Source organism: Gorilla gorilla, chromosome 11 (genome assembly GCF_029281585.2).
Source record: "Gorilla gorilla gorilla isolate KB3781 chromosome 11, NHGRI_mGorGor1-v2.1_pri, whole genome shotgun sequence".
NCBI classification, from domain to species: domain Eukaryota; kingdom Metazoa; phylum Chordata; class Mammalia; order Primates; family Hominidae; genus Gorilla; species Gorilla gorilla.
This window is the reverse complement of record NC_073235.2, coordinates 89,833,354-89,860,257: the sequence shown is the minus strand read 5'-3', so window position 1 is coordinate 89,860,257 and position 26,904 is coordinate 89,833,354. Positions and strand designations below refer to the sequence as shown.

At 33.6% G+C, this 26,904-nt stretch overlaps 1 protein-coding gene across 2 annotated transcripts in view; it reads left to right on the top strand.

The window, feature by feature from the left end:
• CALCRL (calcitonin receptor like receptor) overlaps positions 1-26,904 on the top strand; it is a 107,732-nt gene that overhangs the window by 8,694 nt on the left and 72,134 nt on the right. The window contains exon 2 of one of the 2 annotated variants that reach the window (XM_055380358.2): positions 9,622-9,689. The exons of the other annotated variant lie outside the window; for it this stretch is intronic. The gene's annotated coding sequence lies outside the window, so the exon portion shown is untranslated. The remainder of the gene's footprint in view (positions 1-9,621; positions 9,690-26,904) is intronic. 2 annotated transcript variants of the gene reach the window in all.

Genomic DNA, 26,904 nt, shown 5'->3' with positions numbered 1-26,904 from the left:
AAAGAAAGATACGCACATTTTCTAAAGGAGAATTAAGAATTACCTGTGGGTTTCTTTCAACTAGCATAAAATGTTCTTATTCCAGATATCCATATACCTAAGTCTCTCACCACCCTGCAATCTTGCTCCAATGTGAACTCTTCTAAAGAGCTTACATCGATAATTATTTAAAATCAACCTACGTCTATACTACCACAGACCTCTTTTCTTTTTCATCTATTTTAGTTTGTCCTTTTTTCCTGTAATACTAATCATCTTGCACCAATCTACTATAATTTACATATTTACTGGTTTTTTTGTTTGTTGGTTTTTTGTTTGTTTTGTTTTGTTTTGTTTAGTATTTATTTAGTTAGTCATTTGAAACACAGTCTTGCTCTGTTGCCCAGGCTGGAGTGCAGGGGCATGATCTTGGCTCACTGCAACCTCTGCCTCCTGGGTGTGAGCAATTCTCCTACCTCAGCGTGACCACACCCAGCTAATTTTTGTATTTTTAGTAGAGATGGGGTTTCGCCATGTTGGCCAGGCTGGTCTCAAACTCCTGGCCTCAAGTGATCCGTCCAGTCTGGCCTCCCAAAATCCTGGGATTACAGGTGTGAGCCACTGCACCCAACCTTGCTATTATTTTTTATTTTCCAGCCACCCACTAATACGTAAGCTCCAGTGCAAGGATTTCTGCCTGATTTTCATTTCACTAATATATATGAAGCACCTAGATAAGTGCCTGTATATTAGGTGCCCCAAAACTGTTTACTAAATATTTAAATGAATAAATGAATGAATGTTTCTTTATACTAGAGTCTAAATCACAGAAAACTGGATATTGGCTTCACGTGAGTTTATATATTATTCAAGAGATGCCAGAGTAAAATTACTGAAGGTGTTAGAATCACTGTATATTTCCAAAAAGAAAATATTCAAAAATTAGTTTTCATCTTTTTATTCTTACTTCAACCTAATATGTATTTCTTCACTGACTTTGAAAGGAAAAAAGTTAGTAAAGATGCTTCCTGTAATATACTTAGTGTTCAGATTTTACTAAATTCCAAGGAATGACCTTTCACATTAGGGTAAATGAGAAGATTGCTCAGTATTTTAACATAAAATGTTGAAGCCTTTCCCCAAATGGCCACACAATGGCTAAAACTGGCAGAATTCTTGTTGAAACTGGCTGACTTGCCAACTCTTGCCTCCCAACAAAAGCCTTATTCCGTTACTTATTGCCTTTCTGGACAATAGCACTAAAGAGCCTATACAAGGAGGGAAAAAAAAACAACTTAGCAATGAAATTGAGGGAAAGAAAATTAATCTTTTCTAAAAACATCTATAGCAGAATACAAATTCTGTTTAATTGCCAAAAAGTTTTACGTCTGTTTGGTAAACAGACATGTTTGTCAGTCTGTAATTTATTAAGCTTTTCAGTGTTGATGTATAAATACAGATAACTCTAAAAACAATGCCAACTGTCAATGACCTTACCTCATTGTATTGTTATGGAAGTTTTCTAAACTTACAGCCAAAGGACTCTTTTATAAATTGAAATACATATTTGTGATTAAATAAATCATAATTTGTTTGAAAGCTTCATTATGGATCTTTACACAAGTTATATTCTGAATGGACCCAACTCATATTATAATAATACATCTTTTATTTTCCCATTTAGATTCCCCATTTGTTTGAGATTCAGTGTTAACTTTATTGTTTTCTTTTAAAACAGAATTCTAATTATTCATTTACCTAGAAATGTCACTATTAAGGTTTTCTTTCTTCTGAGTTCAAATATGTATGTCATTCAGTAAAACAATAACTTTACTTTGAGAAAAATACTGATTGTCAACATACATCCATAGTATTCAGATAAAATATGTATATAAAATGTGTCAAAGTTGTAATTTTACTGTTTTTCTACATATTCTCTTATCACACTACTGACTGGATTTTAAATCATAAGCAACACACTGGTTTGGATTAAATAACTCTCTGTCTTAGATGAACTATTACTCAAAACATTTTTAAAAATTGTCAAATGGCTTCTTCCTACCACTATCCTTTCCTGTTTCTTAACTCTTATCCCTAAACTTTCTGACTTTATTTGATACAGTCATTATCAAACAACATATTTTTGATAAAGTTATTATTACAAAACATAAAGATAAGCATGTCCTTTAAAAAACTATATTTTGTTTTTAAAATTAGTCAATTTGTTCTGATAAGTTTGTATATGGCAAGATAACTCAGTATTCTACAACACATTTTCTTTATTCTAAGGAGCTTAAAATAGAAAAAAAATAGGGCTGTCTTTACAAAGACAAGAGAGTGGAAATTTCTAATCTGAATAGGCTTGATGAAATAATGTAAAAGGCACTTAAGATAAACTTTACATAAATAAAAGCCTTGAAAGAAATTTGAATTTGTATACTTTGCCCTTAAAATTTGAGTGCAAAGATGACTAATTTTTCACAGTAAAGAGGCACTTCACACTTTCTCAAGCTAGTACCAGTCCCTGCAATAACAAATGGTTACTCCCAATATTCTTGTTTAGAAAAAGGCTGTGCCAAAATACTTGTTCACTCTCATCTAGATTCAGTGGGGACACCAAATATCCTTGAGAGCCTTTTCCAACAAAACACTACTTGTAGATTGAATTAAGGTTATTTTGAAGTCTGAATAATTGTTTGATCCTAAATTAGATGTAAAAACATTTTCTATAAATTTTAAATAGTTTTGCTAATTATTACAATTTACTCTTTGTTGCAGAGTGGACTTTAGGGTATGTATAAAATTCAAAACTTTTTTAGTAGTTTTTATTTATTTATTTATTTATTTATTTATTATTTTTTATTTTTTTTAGCTCTCTGTTATGTTGGAGTGCCTTGACTGTGTTAAGTATGTCTATTCCAGAGATTGATAGTAACACCAGTGACATAACCGGCTAGTCTACAGCATGAAATAGAACCTTAAATCAATTTTATAATTCATGATGTAGTTTACAAACAAATGTTATTAAGACTTCTCTGATAAGTCCTGTTTTAATTAATTCCTATTGCTAACTAGTTCTTCACTTCAGATGTTTCCAAAGTAGATGTGCTCTCCATGTTTATATGTATGTATCTCAGCTTTTTTTTTTTTTTTTTTTTTTTTTTTTTTTTTGAGACGGAGTCTCGCTCTTTCGCCCAGGCCGGAGTGCAGTGGCGCCATCTCGGCTCACTGCAAGCTCCGCTTCCCAGGTTCACGCCATTCTCCTGCCTCAGCCTCCCGAGTAGCTAGAACTACAGGCACCCGCCATCACGCCCGGCTAATTTTTTGTATTTTTAATAGAGACTGGGTTTCACTGTATTAGCCAGGATGGTCTTGATTTCCTGATCTCGTGATCAGCCTGCCTTGGCCTCCCAAAGTGCTGCGATTACAGGCGTGAGTCACAGTGCCTGGCCTATATGTATCTGAGTTTTAAATATGTTTTTAAAATTGAATTTAACATTTTAAAACGTTGCACATCCTAAACTTTGCTCTTTTTGAGTAAATCCAGAGCAATGCATTTTGTTTCAGGTCTGGTGACAGTGGCTTTTACAAATGCAATGTGAAGGCTTGGGAGATTGACCCAAAAATTAATGAAATTTGAAATGGAAGGAACAAGATTAAAGAGTGAAAAGCCAACCAGAACAAAGTATATCCAAACAAAATTCTCATCTAAAGAATAGAAAGATATGACTTTAAGAACAAAATTAACTTAGTGATTATTGCTCACCAAGTTAAAAGATCAGAGGGAGGCCTGAAATTTGAAAGTAAGAGAAACCTTAAAAGAAAAGGGGAGCACATAGAATAAAGACAAGAAAAGAAAGAGAAGATAAAAGGAGAGGCTGTAAAAGAAGACAAATTAGTCCAATAAGACATTTGATTTGCTAGATTTATATAATTTGTTAGATTATAAAAATCCAGTGCTGAATCACATAAATTGAGATGCTTTGGCCTACGTGGCCATGGACAATGGGCATGTCAGTGGGTACCATTTTTAGTTGACATGCAAATATCTTCCAGGTGCTTGGTCTAAACTTTTGGATGGTAAAGCCTTATCTGCCTTTTCGATTGGGACATGGTAAGTGTTAAGTCTCAGGGTTATTACTTCTGATCAGGGCTGAAAAGTATTTATTTAAAAAATTGTGAAAAGTAAGTACCACCTCCTGGGTGGTAATAACTGACTCGTGTTTCAGGATTGAACCCAATTGGTCGAGATAATTACTCTGCTTTTAAGTGGAGGGGTCATAAAATCTGTCTCAGTCTCTCAGGACCTCTACAGGTTGGGCTACACTGATCATACCACATTTAAAGCAGCAGTGCTGTTTGGTAAAGTGAAAATCTCTCTGCTTATTCTGAACCTACCAAATTAGTCTGGGATGGCTCAATGGACAGATGGAGATGATGCTTAAATGATGCATGTGTGCCCTGACATAGTGTTCTCTTTTCTGTATTTTGGATTTTGTATGAATAGGGCATAATAAAACAATAGAGTCAAACTAACAATAACAAAATAAGTCAGTAAATAGGATGCATGTTTAAATCAAGTGATTGTCTTTACAAATAACTAAATAATAACTATAAATATATATTGAACTACCAATAAATAACAAGAAGTATGTAATACTTCCCATTTTAATTCTGGGCTGAGAATGATTAGTTCTGTGAGTTGGTGGCATATTTTTCCTGTCTGAATCGTTCTAACTTAAAAATCTTAGGAACTTGGTAATAATCCAAATTACAAATTTGTAGACACTTTTCACCTTCATCAGATTCAGGGGTAAATACACACACACACACACACACACACGCACAAACACACCTTGATTCAAGGGTTAGTCATTATTGCTGTTCCAAAATTCCTTTGTATGTATAATAATAAACTTGAAATCATATATAATTTATACATTTAAATCACATAATAAACTTTCAAATAGGATCAGTACTGTATAAGGCAGCTCCATCTCCGATCCAGATCCCTTGACCTTTCCCTAATAAATTGCATTTCATATATTTTGATACATAGATTCATAACAAATACATCATTCCATAGGAGAGAATTATACTCTGCATACTTTTCTACAAAAACCTTTATAATTAAGAACATTTCTTGTATGTAGAATATTATGTATACCATACTGATATAGTTTAGATGTTTGTCCTCTCCAAATCTCATATGAAGGTTGAATATTGAAATGTGATTCCCCAGTGTTGGAGGTGGGACCTGGTGGAAGGAGACTGAATCATGGGGATGGCTCCCTCATGAATGACCTAGCACCATCCCCTTGGTGATAAGTGAGTTCTCGCTTAGTTAGTTCACACAAAGTCTGGTTGTTTGAAAGACTATAGGACCTTTCTGCTCCCTCTCTTGCTCCCTCTGTTGCCACGAGATAGGAGATATGAGGATATGTCAGCTCCCCTTTTGTCATGATTGTAGACTTCCTGAGGCTCTGCCAGAAACAGATGCTGGAGCCATGCTTATACAGCCTGCAGAACCGTGAGCCAATTCAACCTATTTTCTTTATAAATTACCCAGCCTCAGGTATTTCTTTATAGCAAAACAAGGACATTAACACATACACATATACTGTTTAAATAAATAAACTCCTGTATGCCTAGACCCAAGATTGTCCATCATGTTCTTCCCTGATTGACTCACACGGACATCCTCAGAAGTAAACCTTTACCCTAAGCTTGTACTAATCATTTCCTTGTTTTACTTTATGACTTTACCACATATGGTTTCTGGGCAAACTATTACTTTATTTTTCTGCTTTTATTTTTACTTTAATGAAAGTGGAGTTATCTTGAATACATTCTTTGAAGACTTGCTTCTTCCATTCAGCATTATGTTCTTGAGATAAATCATTGTTAATGGGTATAGCTGTGGTTCTTTCCTTTCACTATTACAGTGTTCCATTGTATGAATGTAACACAATGTATTTATCCTTTTTCCTGCTGAGGAACATCTGGATTGCTTCCACAGTTTTGCTGCTACAAACAATGAGGCTATGAACATTTTGTTAACATATCTCCTGGTACACATATGTCCATGATTTTTTGAGGATATATTTTTCAGTGAGATTTCAGGATTCTAGAAATTCAAAATGCTTATGCCAATTTATACTCCCACCAACAGTGTATGAGGTTTCCATTGCGTCATATCTTTTCTAATGCTGTGTATTATTGTCAAACTTTTTAATTGTTGCTAGTCTGCTGAGTGTAACATAGCATCTCATTGTGGTTTTAATCTGCATTTTCCTTATTATGAGTCACAATGAATTTGTAAGCTAAATGAATTAAAATTTTCCTCTGAAACATTTGTTTCTAATTGAATGGCAGTGACTTAATGTTGCAGGGTTATAATTAAGTCACTTTTTGCTTGTAACTATTTAAGAGAAGGATTAAGTATCTCTCTTTGGTTAGGTGGTCCAGGGAAAGCAAAAATATGTTTTATTGCTTTTAAAATTGGATATGTATGAATAACATTTCTCATGAACAAGAACACAGATAGAAAATGTCTTGAATCTTAGCTCTAACTTTCTATTTCTCTTTATTCAAAAACTTTACCTAATATCTATCAAAATCTCCTTTGAAAAATAAAGAGAGGAGGAAAATGAATAATTCTATTCAGGGTGTGTATGTCTTCTTTTTTAAAAATTGGTCGCACATTTACAATAATTTATGAAGCTTACATATCTCCTGAGAGTGTGTCTCTCTACCTATTGTAAAAATTATTTCTTATGCGTCAAAACATCATAGAAAGCATTGAAGTTTGTGTTTTTCACATAATTCCTCATTTTTTAATTCACTTGATTGCTTTTATAGCCATCAGCTGAATTTAACCAGTATATTTCTTCAAGGTTCTGATTTTCTGTTCATAAATATACTTAGGTTTTATATTTTTTCTTCAGCTAAGTTGTTATATTTCACCATGGCAACATTATATCAAGAAAGTATAGGTGTTATCCCTATTTGCTGTATTTCTCCAGATTTAGTTGATTAGGATTTTATTGTCCAACCATTTCAGCCAGTTTTGCTACTTGAACAAAATTAGCTCTTTCTTTTGAGTTTTCTCTAGGTATTTTTATCTTTCACATTGGGGCTTAATAATGTTTTCTTTTTGGCCTTTCTTCTTGCCTAATAATCCATTTTAGTACATAATTTAATACCACAGATAACTGATATTTTTCAGAAGAGGTAGTAAATACATGTTCACACATACATTGTAATTTTATTAATATATGCAACATGTTTATTAACCAAAATTAACTCATCAATACATTTTCTGATAGCCAGAAGTGACCATTTACATGTCCCAAACACCAAAAAGCTGGAAAGATTCTTTCATAGCATTTTTTGGCTGGGATGAAAAAAGAACCATGCAGAAAAAAAAAAATGCTTCTGAGTATTTCTACTTCTACTGGTATTTTCTAGCAAGTTGGGAAAATACTCAAAATAAACTTCAACTTTGAACCTGGTAAATTCCATATGTATGCCAATAAAGGCTGAGACTAATAGGAACTTTTATTTTTTCTGAAATAGCTTTTAGAAATCCAGATTCTAAATACAGTCAGTTGTCACTTAAGGATTGGGATATGTCCTGAGAAATGTGTCGTTAGGCAAGTTTGTCATTGTGCGAACATTACAGAGGGTACTTACAGAAATCTAGATAGGATAGCCTACTACACACCTAGGCTGTATGGTGAAGCTTATTGCTTCTAGAATGCGAATCTGTATCACTGTACTAAATATTTTAGGCAACTATAGCACACTGGTAAGTCTTTGTGTATTTAAACACACCAAAACATAGAAAGTACAGTAAAAATACAGTATGAAAATCTTATGGTACCACAGTCATATATGTGGACCATCTTTGACTGCAACATCCTAATGCAGTGTGTTGACTGTATATGCAGACTTTTTGCCAATGTACAAATACACATCTAATTAATACGACCGCATGATTCTAATTATAAAATGTGTTAGTTAATTTTTAGTGATATATAATATGTTTTAAAAACACATGAAGGAGGCCGGGCGCGGTGGCTCACGCCTGTAATCCCAGCACTTTGGGAGGCCGAGGCGGGTGGATCACGAGGTCAGGAGATCGAGACCATCCTGGCTAACACGGTGAAACCCCGTCTCTACTAAAAATACTAAAAATTAGCCGGGCGTGGTGGCGGGCGCCTGTAGTCCCAGCTACTCGGGAGGCTGAGGCAGGAGAATGGCGTGAACCCAGGAGGCGGAGCTTGCAGTGAGCCGAGATCGCGCCACTGCACTCCAGCCTGGGCGACAGAGCGAGACTCCGTCTCAAAAAAAAAAAAAAAAAAAAAAAAAAAACACATGAAGGAGTAAACATTTACAAGGTAATTTTTCAAAATAATTGGAAGTGATTTTTGATTTACAAAAGATTCAGTTGCAGAGATTACTTTTAATAATAAGCTTTCTGAATATTTTTGAGGGTTTACATTTTGAGGGTCAACATCTCTGTTGACTTTAAAGAAATTATTGGCAATAGATCTGATTATTGTTGGGTATAGTAGAAAATTGATGCTCCATAAGCACAAGGTCATTAAAAGCCTTTCAAATGTCATTATGGCTTAATTAAGATAAATAATTCACAAAATGCAATTCTGACATTTTTCAAGTTCTTAAAATTCAAACAGCGTGTAAATGCAAAGCAAGGTAAACTAGCTATGTCTTGCTTTCAACATTAGTTTGAGCCTGAAAGGATGTATGTAAACTACATTTATGTAACTTCAATATTTGTTTGACAGGGAATGAGTTTAACTTGTTAGTAACATCCTGTTTATGGAGATTTAAAACTCATTACTGACAAGATTTGGCCTCTGGTTCCCTCTTTGACCAAGTTCTTGAATGCTCTTTGCCCTCATTCACTCCACTATGACCATATTGACTCTGTTTCTGTACTTCAAACTAGCCAAGTCATTCCTGCCTTAGAACCATTGACTCAGTCATCCTTTCTTCTAAAAATGACCATTCTCCTGAACATTTCTTGGTATGCTCTCTTACTTCAGGTCCACTGCTCATATACCACCTCTTCAGAGACGCTTTTTGTGACTATTCTATCTAGTATACCACCATCATACATTTCTCATTTCTCCCTATTCTCCCTTAGCTTGCTTTACTATCCTTCATACCACTTATCAAAACTGGCCATTTTAATATTTATTTGTTTCTTTTTTTTTCTCCTTATAATATAGGCTCCATGAGAGCAAGGACTACCATATCCCCAGCCCGTAGACCAGAGCCATTCATACATAGATTACACATCTTCCTAGGGTCAATACCTTAAACAACAGGCACTATCTGCCTCCATGTTTGTGCCTGTTGGAGTTCCTATTCTTTGGACATATGATGCCAAGAACAAAGTTACTGATTACTTTCAGGTTAGCATGGTGACAACCTCAATATACCTGGTATGTCTCCTCCCAACTTTCCATTGAAAAGTATCATTTGAAATATATATGTTTATGGTTTTAACAAAGAAACACACTAGTATTTAACTTGAGGTTAAATTCTGAGAAATCCCACCATCCACTCATAATATTACCAAATTCACAGGAATGTTCTCTTGTCATCTAGGGTCCTACGATGATACACCAACCACTTGTGCTACCACCTGTCAAAACTTTGGATGGCCCTACTTTCAGGTATTGCATATATTACAAAAGAACATTCATGACCTAATAAAAGTAACATGTTGCATTTCCAGTAAAGCTGAGGATAAGACCATGTTAACAATAGTAAGAAATATTTCACAGAAAGGTATATAGTTAACTTTAGAATAAAAGAGAACCTTGAAAGGCAATCTAACAAAATATTAATAAAGATGGAATTGTGGACATCTGTCAAACTTACAAAATTATTTCCTTGGCACCTTGGCAGTGGACTTAGTCTCCATATTGCTGTTCTCTTGGCCAGACTACCGGGAGTGTTAAATTAATTTGAATGTGTCCTATTAGATTTATTAATATTAGTTATTTTGTAAAATTAGCCACAGACATCATATATTATATGTATATATACTATATAAAACATATAACCATAATTATATGGATATATACAAAAAATTATGTTTAACATTATAAAATAGGGCTAATTTGCTCATTTGAACTAAATTCCTTTTCTCTATAGAGTTCTTTATTTTCTATTCACATTGTCACTTATATTCCTATGAATGGATGTAAAACTTTTTCATAATTGGAACATAAGATGATAACCTTATTTATAAGCGAAGAAAAAACTTTAAATGACTCTAAATATTATTTTTAGAACTCCCAGGCCACTCTGAGAGTCTCATTTTCAATCCTGGGCATTAACTACAGGATTTTGGGGCATTGGTGCTTCCAGAAAGACTACTGTTCCAGATGTGTTTGTCTTGTTATTTATGTTTGGCGTTATAGTACCAGGGCAAATAAAATATTAATTATGCAATTAATGTTACACCTCATAGCTGCCTTTCCTACAAAATTAAATGTCCTGCATTAACTTGTTTTTAGACTGCAAACATTTGACAATTCAATAATGTATCATCGTAATAAATGGTAATAACCTAAATTAAAACTAAAGGCTACTAAATTATTTTCTCCTAAATTTAAAGCTGGGTGACATCATTCCTCCTTCTGTACTTAAGCTGTGATTTTTAAATTCCCAGTTCATACTGCTGGACCCAAAAATAGATCCTCTATAATTGTTCTTTCTCCCACAGCATGTCTTTGGGAACTCATCATTGTTGTTCTGTCCTTTCATGTGTCAGCTTCCTTTGCACATTTCATTTCACATGACTCACTGTTCCTTAGAGCAAGGTTTGAATGCTCAAAATGCCTACTTATATCTGACAGATGGATTTTTCTTCCTGATGGTTTTATGTGAAGTAATATCAGATCAACTTTCAAAAGGCCCAAAGTTTGCTTAATAAAGATATATAGGAAAGAGAGCACAATGGGAGAAAATTCACTTAATAGGGAAGAACTGGATTTGGCCTCCACTATCTGTGTGTATCAGTCATGTCTTCATGTGAACACTGAGAGGAATACACTATATTTTTTCCAAGTGTGTTTTTCAACTTATAAATTATAACATATGTTTGAGAGTTTGAAGAAGATAAATTGGAAGTAGCTGATAATGAAAGGTCCAAGTTTAAAGGTGCATTCTCTTCATTAGCCTGGTCTCACAGAACTTGTAGAGCATTGCAAAGATTTTCTGTGAGAAGTTAATGGCTGCCTTTTGAGTTGTTTTTGTTCTAACAGTGCAGTTTAAGGTGTAAATTCACTTCAATTCCAGCAAGAAAGAGGTAGAAAAAATTATCTTTATGGAGATTAAAAATGTAAATGAGAACTATGATTGCAGTTTGCCATCATATTAGTTTGAATTATATATGTTTCCATTTTAACATAATAAAAGGAGTACAGAACAGACACTTAGGAGAGGGGGCTCCCAGTCTTAGCTCATCTACCACTGCCGTGGAATATAAAGAAAATCACAAAACCCTCCTGAACTCCTAATTTCTGTCTCTAAAATGAGAAGATTTTTCTGTGAGATTTCTCAGGTCCATCCCAGCTCTGAAGTTCTGAAATAGCTGCCTGTAACTCTCTGACCTAAAGATAATAGCTAGAAATAAAATACCATCTGAAGTTCTTTGTAACCAACTATGTGATTTATAATAGTTCAATTCCTCTAACTACAAGGGTTTTTTTTTTTGTATGGTTTTATTTATATAATCATACAGCTGACCGAAACTTGACAGATGGGTAAGAAGTGGGAAATAAAAAATATATAAAGGGAAATGTCTCTGGCTAGTTTGAATTTTGGCAACAGAAGCATCTATTTCTAGTTATCAGTAAAGTTTAGTAATCTTGTGGAAAGTTCTTTCAGACTCCAAAATAGTAAAGATATTAACTTATAAATTTCTAATCATTTAATAGATCAATTTTTGCATTTAAATTTTAATCCGGCTAAAATTGAAGCAATATTTATCATATTATATAAACTAAAAATATATTTGTAAATTATATGAAAATACTTCAGAAAAGTTATGCTTACAGTATTTTTTTTTTTTTTTTTTGAGACGGAGTCTCACTCTGTCACCCAGGCTGGAGTACAGTGGCGCGACCTCGGCTCACTGCAAGCTCCGCCTCCCGGGTTCACGCCATTCTCCTGCCTCAGCCTCCCGAGTGGCTGGGACTACAGGCGCCCACCACCGTGCCTGGGGTTTTTTTTTGTATTTTTAGTAGAGACGGGGTTTCACCATGTTAGCCAGGATGGTCTCAATCTCCCGACCTCGTGATCCGCCCGCCTTGGCCTCCCAAAGTGCTGGGATTACAGGCGTGAGCCACTGTGCCCGGCTGCTTATAGTATTTTGAAGTGTTGCTTAATAAATCAATTTTATGAATGATCATCTTATCGTCTCTTTAAAATTTTATAGCACACTGTCCTATTTCTCAGAGTTCAAATTAGGTATACTCCCATGTGTATGAGAGACACAATTAATGACTTGTAGGTCATAATTAAAGATTCAAAAGATTCATTTTTGTTAATAGAATGTTTACAAATACTTATTCTCATTTTGCTATATAATGAGCAGTGTCTCCAATTAAAGTAATTAAAATTCAACCAAATGAGGTCAGTGTGACTTGTCATTTATGTTAATTTACATGTACCACAGCAAAATAAAGCTGGGACTTAAATATGACACTGGCTTAAATAAGTAAGTACTGGTAATCGTCCTTGATCATGTGCCTTGAGGGTCTCATCTTAAGTGCCATGAAAGTCTACCAGTACTTCTTCATCACTAAAAGATTTTCATATTATTATTATTTCTGTAAAATGGTGGAATCCCTCATGAATATGCTTCCCTGCAATGTCCTTGTTAATTTGCCCTTAATCAGACTCTTCTTTAGTGCATATAGTTGTTCTGCTTTGCATTGATCCCTGAAACAGCCCTGGTGTTGATCTCTGTAAAAAATTTCACTCACACAGACAGTAGACTTCATTAAAGATTTACATGATAGCAGATATGGGAGAGGTTCACATACTACCAATGCAAACAACTTCAGATCAAATAGTAGAAATGACCATTTTTAGATGTCACTTATTTCTCCCAATAATCTATTCTGGACTCTCTCTATCTTTTTTACTTCATTGTGTCTTTACCCCATTCTTTCTTTTTGTCACTCATTTTCCAGCTTCTGTTGCATGAGTAAAAGTAAAGCATTTTCTAATTTGATTCATGGAGAGGAGAATTCTTCCCCTGATATTTGAGCACCTGATAACATTTATGACCAAGAGTCTGCTCTACTCTAAGTGGATTTTTAATTTCTTTTATCAGAAAGAACAGTTCCTCTCATAAGAGGAATTATGATACCAATGTAATAGCAATTATTTAATATGGTAGGTAAACATAAACTGCCATTGAAATTTAGTAGAAAGCATATTATATGCAGTGACGATAATACCTTCATGAAATTCTTTAGTTATCATTTTTTCTTTTCAAATTTGTTTTACATTAAATTAGGATGAATGTCTTATCCTTTTTACTACACTGCCCACCATAATGGTTCTCAAATGAAATGAAAATGAAAAATTTTCATTTTTGATAGAACTGAGTTTCATCATTTACTTTGTGTTACACTTTTCCCTAGACCAAGGATCTATGAAGTGAGTTATCCATACCCTTACCACATAGGCAGAAACAGCTTGTTTTACAGAAATCAATGTCCTGATTCTCAAACTCGATTTGATCTCCTTCCTAAAACTGACCTGCCAGAGAAAACTTCGAAGCTACAAGCTTCCAGCTAGTTATCCTTTTCCACTTCTCTTTTCACAATCTTCCTTTTCCTCTTTTACCTATGTCTCCCTCCCCACACAAAAAACACAAGTGTTGTATCACCCATTCTGAATCTTACTAGAGAGCATTTTTGGAAGGTGTAACAATCTCTTAGGCCACAAACAAGGGGACAGGGATGGTGGATACATTGATGTTTGCCAAGCCTCCTTTCAAAAGGACATGTGAGCTTCCCATTTCTTCATCTCATTAAATAATACAGGGTAAATAAAATTTTACTTTTGTTTAAGATGAATTATGAATCAAATTATATATCAAAGTCTATAATAATGCATTTTGATCTTGAGTGTAAACTTTAAAACCAGACTGCCTGATTCAACTCTTGAATTAATCAATTTTTAATCACATGTTAAAGTTAATAAACTGACTGAGCTTCAGGTCCCTCATAGGTAAAGCTGGGTTAAGCATAGTACCTACCTTACATGATTGTTATAAGGTGATCATAACTCTAGAAAATAAAATATTACTTTTGAAAGTATTACAATCTAATATATATCAGTGAATCATTTATTATATATCATTTGTGTTTCCAGACCTGGTGGACACTCAATATAAATAGATAGCTACAAGTAGAGGTATAAATAGGTAATGTATAGATTCGTGCTTGAAGCTTAGTAAGCCTTCCAGACGTGTTAGCCACTATTATTATCAACATGATAATTATTGCCATTATTTTTTATAAAAGTTGTAGTGATAATGCAATCTGGAAGAACTTTTTAAAAATATTCATTTGCTGCCATTTGGACAGGATTCTTTCAAAATAAAATGTTAATCTGTGTACAAATTTTGTTGCAAAACATTTTAGAGCAGGGTAAAGATTTTCACGAGAAAAGATTAGAAGAGATTTACATCACAGCAATGCACACATCTGCAAAAAAAAAAAAAAAAATGACAGACACCATAACATCACAGATTTTAAAGTGTTACCTGCTCATCTAATGATCTATTTCCATGTCACTTTATCTTCTTTCTTGCTCCGTGCTACCTTTATTCATTTTTTTTCTATATAATGAGTTTTCCTGGCTCTCTTTCAGGGTATCACTAAAAATAATTTAAAGTATAAAAATACATTTTAATAGAATAAAATTCTATAAGAGGAAGGGTGGGTAGTGGACTGGGATATGATTTCAAGGAGAGAAAGAAATGAAGTACCATTTCCAACCGCTGTGAAGAACTCATTTATTTTAAATGAATGTGGTAGATATTGAATTGCTTTTATATTTATGTTTCATTGTGAATTTTTAAAAATGATGTAACAGTTATAGTTTAGAATGTCAACATTTAAAATGTACTAAAAGTTATATGCTTTACAACTGATCTGTCAGTTGAAATGGCTGAAGTTCTTTCAAAATTATTTTACACAAGGTGTCAACAGAAAAACTTGAAGCACACTGCTCTTTACTAGAGTGTTTCATTCATCTTTGCACTTCCTGCACTATAAGGAATACACTTAAAATACGTTTATCAATAAATATGCATACTTTTTTCTTATCATGAAAATATGGTGAGTTATAATGTCATGCTTTTCATTGTACAATGCATTTGTGACTAGAACAACTAACCTTATTTCATAAACTTCACTTACAGAAGGAAAAATTGGATCTAGAATAATGCAACCTAATATTACATGTATCAGATGGAAATGTACTACTAATAAGCAAATAAATATAAGACTTTGAAGCTATGGGTGGAAGATACCAAATGGGTTTCTCTTGTGTTTTAAAAGGGTAATAAATTATAAGGAAGTTAAGAAAGGTCCATTGCAACTGGGACTGTATAATTCTATGTATAATAATTATATTTGTGACATGACTATTAGCAAATAGCTTGCTTTTGTTTTTGTTTTTGATAATGAATAACACTATACATTAACAAAAACATGTTGTCAACATTTATGTTGTCATAAAATGTGAGAAAAATCTATAATCTTTTTCCAAAATGAATTGACCTTTGAAACAAGCAATCAGTTAAATAGAGAGTATCTGAAGAGATTTTATTAGATTCCAAAACATTGTTCTTTGAGACAAATTCAGGTCTACCATTAATAATCTGACCCCTCAGTCCAAATTTCAGGAATAGTCCATTAGATCCCCAGACTAATTCTAATAGTCAATGCAGTGTTGATTTCCCTTATGCAGACATTATAAAAAACTTTATTTTTTAAAAAAATGACATTATAAAAAACCTTATTGCACTTAAATATTATTATTGTTACATTTGTTGTCCATCTTGTCTCCCAGGCCTTCCTTAAGCTTCCCTGCAAAGCATGTTAGTTATATTTTGTGGGATATATCAGTTTTGACAAAATATTTCTTCTTCCCAAATTATGTAGACTCCAGTATGAATATGATGAAGTGAAATTTTTAATCAGGCCATACCACAATTCATTTATACCTATCATGGTTTCAAATCTGCCATTTCTCCTTAATTTTCAGCCAGCTCTTTGTAAGCTGCACATCTTTATACTTTTCCAAGGTTATCCAATTTTTTTGTCTATATTACTCCATCAGTCACAATACTTAGGAATGGCCAGATGCCTTTTGACTTGCTGCATTAAGCTACAGGGTCCTGCTAATATAATTAACAATATATTACTGCTATTTCTACTAGTTAGTGAAAACAAATGAAATGATATTTGCATTTATTGATTTTTGTTAAAGTGAACAAATTTCTATGTAAAGTATTTGAGAAATGCCTAGGAAGGGTGTGGCTTATAAGAAAAGCACAGTCATTTACTGTGATTTTATGGGAAGTTCCTGCTGTGGCTAAATGTACTCGCTCTCTCACATTGCTGTAGATAGCTCACAAAGGAAAACCCAACACAAATATTTGCAGCTTTTAATATGCTGAATCTAAAACATTCCTGCCAAGGAGAAACAGACCCCTCATTTAAAGGAGGGTAAAGCTTGATTCAATAAGCCTGGCAAATGGACCTGCCAACCATTAGTTAACTCGAGCAAGCCTTTTAAACCATTCTTATTTCTTTTAGGCTGTTTTATATGACACCTATCTCCAGATGGGAATTTGAAACTTCTTCCAAATGTTCTGTCTATATGGCACCAAATATCCATTAAACTTTAAATAAGAGAAATTGGGTAACCAACACCTAACCAGCGATTCCCATTGTGAAGAACTACCTCATTGGGCATATCTGTATTTTGAAATCAGATGTGGCTATGCTAATCAGACTTTAAGCATGAGAGCCCCTTATCTATAAAGAAAAACTTATGGTCATGCTGCAGTTTTTTATTTTTTGTATCACACAGGGTAAACTTGTTTATCACATTTACTGTATAACTAATAATAAAGTCTAACTTCAAATCATTTGGGATTCTATTGCATGGAGTAATCTTAGTTATTTATTTCTGTAAAAGTTCATTATTCTCTATTTATCCTAAATTTTTTCCCAAGCCTTTGGATATGCCAATAAATGATCCAGAAAACAATGTCTTGACACATAGGTTTCCAGAATACATAGGTTTCCCTGTCACTTCAAACACTATCACACACACAATTGCAAAATACTTTAGAGTAAATTTTGCCATCCAAGAGTAAGTTTTCTAAATCTTGGGAAACCTTAGAATTTATAACCAGATAATTAAAATATTCCTCAATAATATCCTATTAAGGTCAATTTTGTGTTTCCTTTATGAGGAAAATATGATTTTGAATGCTTTTATAACATCTCAGATTCTACATATTTGATACCATATTTGGTGGGAAATTGTAGACATATGTACAGTTGGTGAAAAAAAAAAACCATACATACATGTAACTTTGAAGCACATTGGTTTAACTTCAAAGGCATTCCAAGTAAAAATTTATGCAATGAAAATGAGGAAGAAGTATGCTTGTTCACACAGATACATTAAATTAAAAACAATATAGACCATACATTCTGGTTTGCATTTTGAAGTGACTGTTGGGAAAGGTCTATTTCTTTGCAGTCAGAACAATTTTTCTATTATGTTCTATTATTATTGTTCAGACTTATATCTTTGAAGGTCAAATTTGTCTGAAATTTTAAACGTGAAATAAGGAAGAGCTATTTATTTCTCTTACTGTCCTATCTAAATACTGTAATGTGAATTGTAATTCCTTTTCTCTATTGGAACTTTATTACTTTGATGCCATTTCTGAACACAGAGCTTTCAAAATCCCTATATTTATATCTTCTAGTAGACTGTCTTCCTAGCTTCTTAGGATTACAAAGATCCTTTTATCTTTTTAATATACCCCCCTCATATTTTACATTAAAAATTGAGAAGCAAGAAAGTTAAAAGAAACAGAATAGTAATCTAGTGTCACAATCAGAATTATACCATTTCTCTTCAATACATTTGTACTGACTATTCCATAAATGTCCACAAACAACCTAATCTTGTCTCTTAGAAGTTATCAGCAACACAATGTTGCTGATAATTTCTAAGAGACAAGATTAGGTAATGTCTTCTGGACATTAATGTGCTCTTCTGGACATTTTCTTATGTGTTGAACTTCAAATTTAACAAAGCATTCTGTGATATTTACTATAAGAGCCTCACTATTATTAGACAAATTTGAGAAACCTTCTCTTGCACAATGCCCCAAAGCAAATTGCCACATACAGTTAAGTCTGGGCTTCAGGAAACTGCCTCATTTTAGATTCATATCCAATCCATTGTCCATTGAATTAGTCAAGTTATTTTCTAATTTAAGAAACTGAGCAGATAGTAAATGGAAATGAATTGAGAAAAAATATATTCTATTGTACTAGATGAAGCTGGATTTGTTAGCAGGGCTATCAAGCCGGACTTGTTTTTAGGGACATCAAGCTGGCACATTAGTAAAGCAAAAAAAAAAAAAAAACATAAAGCACTCTGTTCATTAAATGTAATTTTTAAAACTCATTGATTTTTTAATCTGCCTGAACGCAGATATAAATATCTATTTTCTAGAAACACTAATTTTTTATTGGAATTTTAGTAATAAAAACACGACCTGTGGATACAATTGGGTGTCAGTCCTTTATCTTATTTCCTGCTAGCTACCTTTGATCTCTTGGTAATAGATTTTTTAATGCTACATCATTGAATTCCTGACAATGTCTACTTTCCTTTTATTCATAAGGTGGAGCCAGGATAAAATACTTGGTCCAAATATCTTTCCTTTTGTCCACTTCCTATTACACTCCCGCCAGCATCTGTATGCTTGAAATAATGTGCCAAGAAGCTTTGAATTTTGTTGAAGAGGGAAAAGAAAGTTGGATGGTTTTCTTTTGTTTGGGAGACCCAACTTGTGACGATGAGAATGTAAAGGCTCAAAGGGTGGCATGGTGTCTATGCTTACTGGACACTGAACTGGTTTGGAGCTTCTAGACAGCTGAAGATGAAAATGGTGTTTTTATGAGGGAATTAATAAAACACTTGACAGGAATTGTGCTGCTGTAGGTCCCAGATGGCAACACAGCAGAGGGTAAAATTGAAGGCCATTTTTCGCCAGTTGTGCACAGAATGTAGCAGGACTCTGGCAGCCCAAAAGTTGATGACTTTGAGAGCATCAGGAGATAGTGTCAGCATAAAATAGTACATAGTAGCAAGAGTAAAGGCATTCCAGTTGACTATAAAGGCAGAAGTCATGGACAAATTAAATCGGACTGTTAGAGAAAGAATGGTCTATGGTGGTCCTATGAAAGAGACTGGCTTGCAAACCATCCCTTTAGAGAGTTTAAGAAACACCTTGAACTTTCCAGGATGCTGGAAGTCTCATGTTCTGAGGTGCAAATAAAAGTAGGAATTTATGAGTTATTTTGATATCCAGAGGCTTCTGAGGCCTAACAAGGTTTCAATCACAAGAGTAATTATGGAAGAGATTATTTAGATATAATTAAGATAAACATTTACTTACCAACAGTAAGTTTCAAAGTGTTTGAAAATAGTGCATGAACTATAGGATTATGTAGCTGATTTCAGTTATCTTGTACTTTCCTATGAGTCACCTGGCTGGCAATAAGAAGATATGTGATATTTTCTAATAAAGTTATTTTCAGATGAGAAAGATGAATATAGCTACTTCCACGTGGGAGGTCTTGCTGCTGATCTATGTAACCATAAGGATTAATCTATTCCTGGCACATGCAGTTCCAGCTAAGAAAGGCAACACGTAAATTATTGTAAATCAGCCATGATATAATAAGCCAGTATTCACAGATACCCTTTAGTGTGTTCAAAGGAAATTCTCAAATGGCTTTGAAACCTTTAACTCAATCTTTTCACAAAACTCATGCAAAGTATCCAATATTCAGATATGTTAAATCTATTTGAAAGTAAAACTCTAGATATGGATTATTACTGTATTTGTGTATCAATAAACCAAGATTAGATATTAAAAATTTACTCTTTCTTCCTCTGTTCTGAACCTAGTGTTTCCTACACCTCTACTCTCAGAAGAGTACCTCTCTTACATGCATATTTCAAAATTATTATTTTTTCACCCACAATGCACTTGAACATATATTTTTCTGAAATGTAAATTCATATTATAATATTTACCATCAATTTTGGACTTCCAAATAAGTTGCATGAGGCCCTACTGATTTATTGTTTTTCCTGGCAGTAGTGGACAAGAATTTATAACTGGTTTTAATGCGTTCTTTTAAAAAACTTAAAAAAATTTTTTTCTTTTGAAAAAAAATCAAAGAAGAAGAAATCTAAGTATAACTATTAGCCTATATAAGTTATACCTTCGATGAGCTTTATCATAATGTTTTTCCTATTCTTTGAAAAAAAACAGTGGTTCAGTAAATAAGAGATTTTTCTAAGATATTATTATGTCATAATCTTATAAAAGACCTTTGACTTCTTCCAGATCTAGTTCATTAAATGATTATTTTAATCAAAATAATACTTGATATGAAAGACAGAAACCTCTCTTTTAAAGATACTCACTGGCTGGGAAAGCTGTGATCGCTTAAGCACATGAAATACCAGCAGATTTGATTTACTTCAAGCACTACATGAAAATGATTTTTTAATGTTCTTGTCCTGAAGGCTTTCTTGAAATGTTAGCATCTGTTTCATTTCCTAGGTTTTGGAGTAATTTCTGTTAGGAATTTGTAGTTCAATGTGACAATAGCAACTAGGGGTTGAATTATTAGTAGGGCAAATAGAGGTTGTCAGTATATGAGCCAGCTTCTGCTTCCACAAAGATTAGCATATGACTCCAGAACTAACAGTTATTAATCATATCATTTAAAACTGCTATTTATAATGGCATAATATGCTATTTATATTCATTATGCTATCATAGAATGTTTATAGACAGATTTATGCTTCTAGCTAAAATAATTTAAGGGAGGCTCTTTTAACACATTTTACTTTAACTTCATATTCAGTAAGCATTTTCTTCAGTTAACGTAAGTTGCTCTTCTGCAAATTAAAATATATTTCTTTGTTTTTATCTTTGAAAAAAATGAAATGGCCTACTCAATAATAAGGAAGTGTTTAAAATTAGATAATTTAAAAAATTCCACTTATAAAATTTTCGAAATTTTTGCCAGCTTTCACTTTGGTGTTAAGTTCTGTGAGCTGGCCCAAGCTAACTCTATTAATTTGCAAGGGCTGCCATAATGAAAGCCATAGACTAGAAGGTTAGACAACTGAAATTTATTTTGTAACAGTTCTGGAAACTGGAAGTCCAAGATCAAGGTGTTGGCAGGTGTGGATTCTCCTCAGGCCTCTCTCCTCTATTTGCAGAGGGTCACCTTCTTATTGCATCCTCACAGGGGTGTTTGCATATCCCTGACATCTCTTCCTCTTCTTGGGAAGACATCAGTCATATCAGATTAGGGATACGCATTTATTACTTCATTAACCGTAATCACTTTTTAAAGGTGTCATGCCCAAATATAACCATATTGAGGGTTAGAACTTAAATATATAATTTGGGGGCAGACACAATTTAGTCCATAATATCAGCAGGGCCTGGTGGCTCATGCCTGTAATCCCAGCACTTTGGAAGTTTGAGGCGGGAGGATCATGAGGTCAGGAGATTGAGACCATCCTGGCCAACATGGTGAAACCTGTCTCTACTAAAATACCAAAAAAAAAAAAAATAAATAAATAAATTAGCCAGACGTGGTGGCACGTGCCTGTAATCCCACCTACTCGGGAGGCTGAGGCAGGGGAAATAGCTCGAACCTGGGAGGCGGAGGTTGCAGTGAGCCGAGATCATGCCACTGCACTCCAGCCTGGTGACAGAACAAGACTCCATCTAAAAAAAAGAAAAAAGAAAAAAAGAAAAAAAAAACACAAGTTTCTAAGAAATTATTATGAAGAAGGTGAAATTTTCTAGAATATAGGAAAAGCTGAATAAAGATAAAGAACACATCTCAGAACCTTAATATTATGTAATATTGACAGAATACACAAATATAATTCAGCTTTGCAAAGGTTGGTAAATTACTTAAACAATTGTATTCTAGGTCATTTAAATAGCAATTTAACCAATCTTCCAATGTCTACTATGAGCTGTCTTAAATGCTAAAACAGAAGGTAAGGTAAGAGTGAATAAACCTTGACCTATACCCTTAGGAAGATTCAAAATAACAATAGAAGTCGATATTTAAGACACGATTAGTTTTATTTACTCTCATGAAGAATATATAGGCTAATGAAAGAAAAAAGACAAAATCAACGTGATACAGTGTCATTAAGTAGATACGGGAATGTACACAGAAAAATAAATATTTTATATTGACTTATAGATCCAGTAAAAACAGGTTAAATTTTACATGATTCTCAATTCCTTTTAGAATGCTCTATTTTTATAAAATTATATGCCCAATTGAATATTTTTAAGCTTCAGCTGCATCTCTAAATATAGGTGTGAAGAATAACTTTTGAAATTGATGCAGAGAATGATATACACAATTTTTTTTCTTTTAGTGACCAGAATTCCAGGATTAGCATGGATAATTCCACATTTTTAGTGAATAGAAGTCCTGGGGGTGTGGGTGAAAGGTCAGAACAAAGGCTTCTGCAGGAGGACTCTGAGAACAGAAAACGTCAAAGCTTTTTACATTTAACCTCAAACTAAGCTGGGTAGTAACTTGACTGCATGGAAATACACTTGGTTACAGTGGGAATTGGGCAAAGATGTTAAATAATGAAAATGTAGGCGATATTGATGAAGAAGTAAACACTTGACACTTTGTAAATGTGAAAAATTCTATACTGTGGGTTACTTTTTATTTTATAAACTGTTACATTAACAAGTAACTGTTGAAACATTATCCTCTTTCCTGTCGTGGTTTCATAGTTCATACCTTTAAATTAACTTTTATCACAAAATCTAAATTTAAATACAATTATTTCAATATAAAAATATTTCCATAAAACAAAATATTGAAGAGAAAATTATTTAGACCTTTTGTCTTCCCTGACTCCCATGTTCTATTTAAATAGCTTTAATGTAGTTTACATTATTTTTAAATCAATATTTTACCACAAATATTACTTATGTTACTACTGAATCTTTAATCATCTTTCAGGTTCTGTAGTTGTTCATTACAGGTCAAAGGCATGTTATAATTGTTTTAAAAATTATTAAGAGTTATGCTTAAATTGGAAAATAAATAAGCATACATTATCTGTAACACAGGCATATATTTCATCAAATATTTTAAATCTATATTTGATTTGGATTGAAATCAATTGAAGTCTATACAATAATAAACCTCACCAGCATAAATGTCACAAGATGTTTATTCTGGAAGCTATTCCAAAAGTAGCTTTTCTGGGTTCCATTGATGCTTTTAGTATTTCTTTTCTTTCCTTTGGTGTGTTTATGGGTTTGTTTTTCGTTTGTTTGTTTGTTTTTTGTTTTTTTGTCATAGTTGTAGTTGTTAACTATGCTACTCTGAGTATACCTTTGAAACATCAGTTTTTTCATCTATATATTAGTTTTGAAAAACGTTGTCTTGGGAATACATTTTAAAATTCACTTGAGTATAGAAAGTAAATGGCCTTTATTTTCAGACACAAAAAGCTTTCAATCTTATTCCAGTAAGAGAGCTTCACCCTCATTATTCGTCAAGAATTGTATTTATCAAATATATATTTACTAAAAATCCCTTTCGAGAGAAAGAATATATAGTCAGGGTTACTCAAAGGATATTTAGTGCATTTATTTTTTCAGATAATTCAAAGTCTATTCCTAGGTGAAGTCAAATCAACAGATTGAAGGACCACATTATATTTAATTGCTATAGAATACTTTTTTATGCCTGATTATAGGTCTTTATTGATACATAAGAAACAGCCCTTTGCAACTTGCCACATTTTTTATTATTGAAATTCACGTGAGAAACATATACATTGAATTACAGAATGTTCCCTTTGAGAGAATCCTACATTTTCTGTTTGCATTTAGTTCAGAGTATAATAGCATTTCTTCCTAGAAATTGATTAATTTCATACCACAGACCATACACTTGGTAACTTGATCTACTAGAAGGATCAGACTCAAAATTTTAGACCGTCCCGCATTCACAAGAGTTTTTAATAAAATACAAGGCCTTTTAATGTCTTATTTCTAGCTCTTCTTTACATTTCCAAATATTTTTATTTTTTCTCCTTTTTCATGTATGTAATATTATCTGTGTTTAATAAGTTTTATTTAGGTGTAAGAAACAGGGCCACTCTTGTACCTATTTGGATCCATTACTAGGATAACAGGGAAATTAGGAGTACAGAAGATATTCTATGTCATTCAGTATGACGTGGTAACTCTGTATCATTCAAGATGAAAAATTTTAGATATTTACACACAGAAATTATAAGTGCTGAATGTCCTGCTTAAACATTACTTTATTAGATTACCATTAGTAAATTTGTTTATGATTTTTTAATTGACAGATAAAATTATACACATTTATCATGTACAACATAAGGTTTTGATTTATCTATAGATTGTGAAATGACTAAGTCTATCCAATTAATATATGCGTTACCTAGTAGAGTTGCATTTTGTGCTACAAACAACATCCACTCTCTTAGCATTTTTCAATAATACTTTATACCTGTATTATTATTATTGGCTGAGCACAAGGGACTTTGTTGATGGTACATGACGAGGTCAGGCTCCCTAGGCCCCTCCGTCTTCAGGGGGTCTGCATGGAAACTGTGAAGAGGGGAGATTCTTAGTGTGGTGGGGGACTGAGTGTGGCAGGGACTCCCCAGCAATGAGGGCCTCTCTCTTCCTCTTGTGCTCTTGCTGGGGCTGGTGGTCCAGGGGTCTTACTTTCTGGAGGCCATGTGGACCATGATCCACCACCCTGTTGGTGTAGCCAAATTCATTGTCATACAAGGAAATGAGCTTGACAAAGTGGTCGTTGAGAGCAATGCCAGCCCCCTCACTGAAGGTGGAAGAGTGGGTGTCACTGTTGAAGTCGGAGGAGACAACCTGGTGCTCAGTGTAGCCCAGAATGTCCTTGACGGGGCCCTCCGATGCCTGGTTCACCACCTTCTTGATGTCATCATAATTGGCAGGTTTTTCCAGACGGCAGGTCAGGTCCACCACTGACACATTGGCAGAGCTTCCTGTCCCAAACATTGTTAGATACCACAAAAGTTTATATATAACATTTCAATATTATTAAGTACACTTCAGATGTATATTTTTCCTCTGATTCGTTTGTGTCTTGATATTTTTCAAGCATGCCACCTTTTAAATCTGTTTGTTTTATTTTGTTTGCTAATCATGGCCTGAAGACAAATCTGCTTGCCCACAGACACATTTTGTGAATTGCCTTGGCTATGCTCACTATTCGCTAATGTTCTTTCAAAACCCATTTTCATGTGAGAAGTTCAAAAGCAGGCATATAAGCACAGCTTTTAGCAAAAGTCCTAACATTTAGGAAGCATTTGTCTAAGCATTTACTTAGTGTGGACTTTTCATATATTCTATATCCCTTTTATCTTATCATCTGGAGCTCTCACACTTTTACCAGTAGGATGCATAGAAAACTCTTCCTGCAGGAACCTTAACATATTGCTACTTTATTCCTTGCCTATCTGGCTTTGACTTGTGGGATTAACATTTAACCACAGAGATTATTGTGACAGCACCAGTGACCACACCTAACCAACTAAATCAATCAACAAACAAAATGTATTTCTTGTTTTCTGGGAAATTCATTTTCTGGATGGATGGGGGAAAAACATTTGAAAAAAAAAATAGACTACCTTTTTTTTTTAAAAATAATAATTTTCTGGTGGCACAGCTCAGTTCTCTGAGATTCAAAGAAAATAGTTAATTTGGGATGATGTGTGTGCCAATGTTTGTCTGGTGGGTAGACACTGTTGTTTCTTAGTCCAGTTTCACATTAATAAGAATGCCTCTATAGTCCTAGGAAAATCTGTCTTCAATGTCAGTATTTCCATAAGTTTTTCTTCAACTTCTGTGTATCCCTGTATATTTGGCATAAAGATAGAAGATGGCATATCATGAATAGGATGCCAGTCAGATGTCATTTTTTAGCCAAAAGATTCACATATATACTTTGAGTTTAGGCATTATTATATTATGAAAAAAGAAAGGTTATGTTTTCAATCTCTTCCAGGCTTGGCAGCTAATAATTACAACTCCTGTTAATGCAAAGTGAATTTTAAATAAATTCAGTATGACATGCTGCTGCCTACATTAAGACGTGTGAGTGATGGGTTTAAAATGTGGCCATGCATTTATACTTTTTAAATTTAAAGTTATTTTTATAATTAAGAATGGAGTAGGGTTGACTACTATTGAGAAATTCAGAAACCTTCTTAGATAAAAATTTGCAAATTAACTTTCTTAGGCAACTCTAATTACATGCCTTTCCCATACTCACATCCTAATAAAACATGATAGACAAAAGCTTCCGGCCCACAAATAAAATATGTACATAAATAAAATATTTATTATGTTGCTGTCCCAATTTAGATATGATGCTGTCCCAATTTAGATATGATGCTTTCCTTTCCTCCTGTTAGATGACAGGTAAT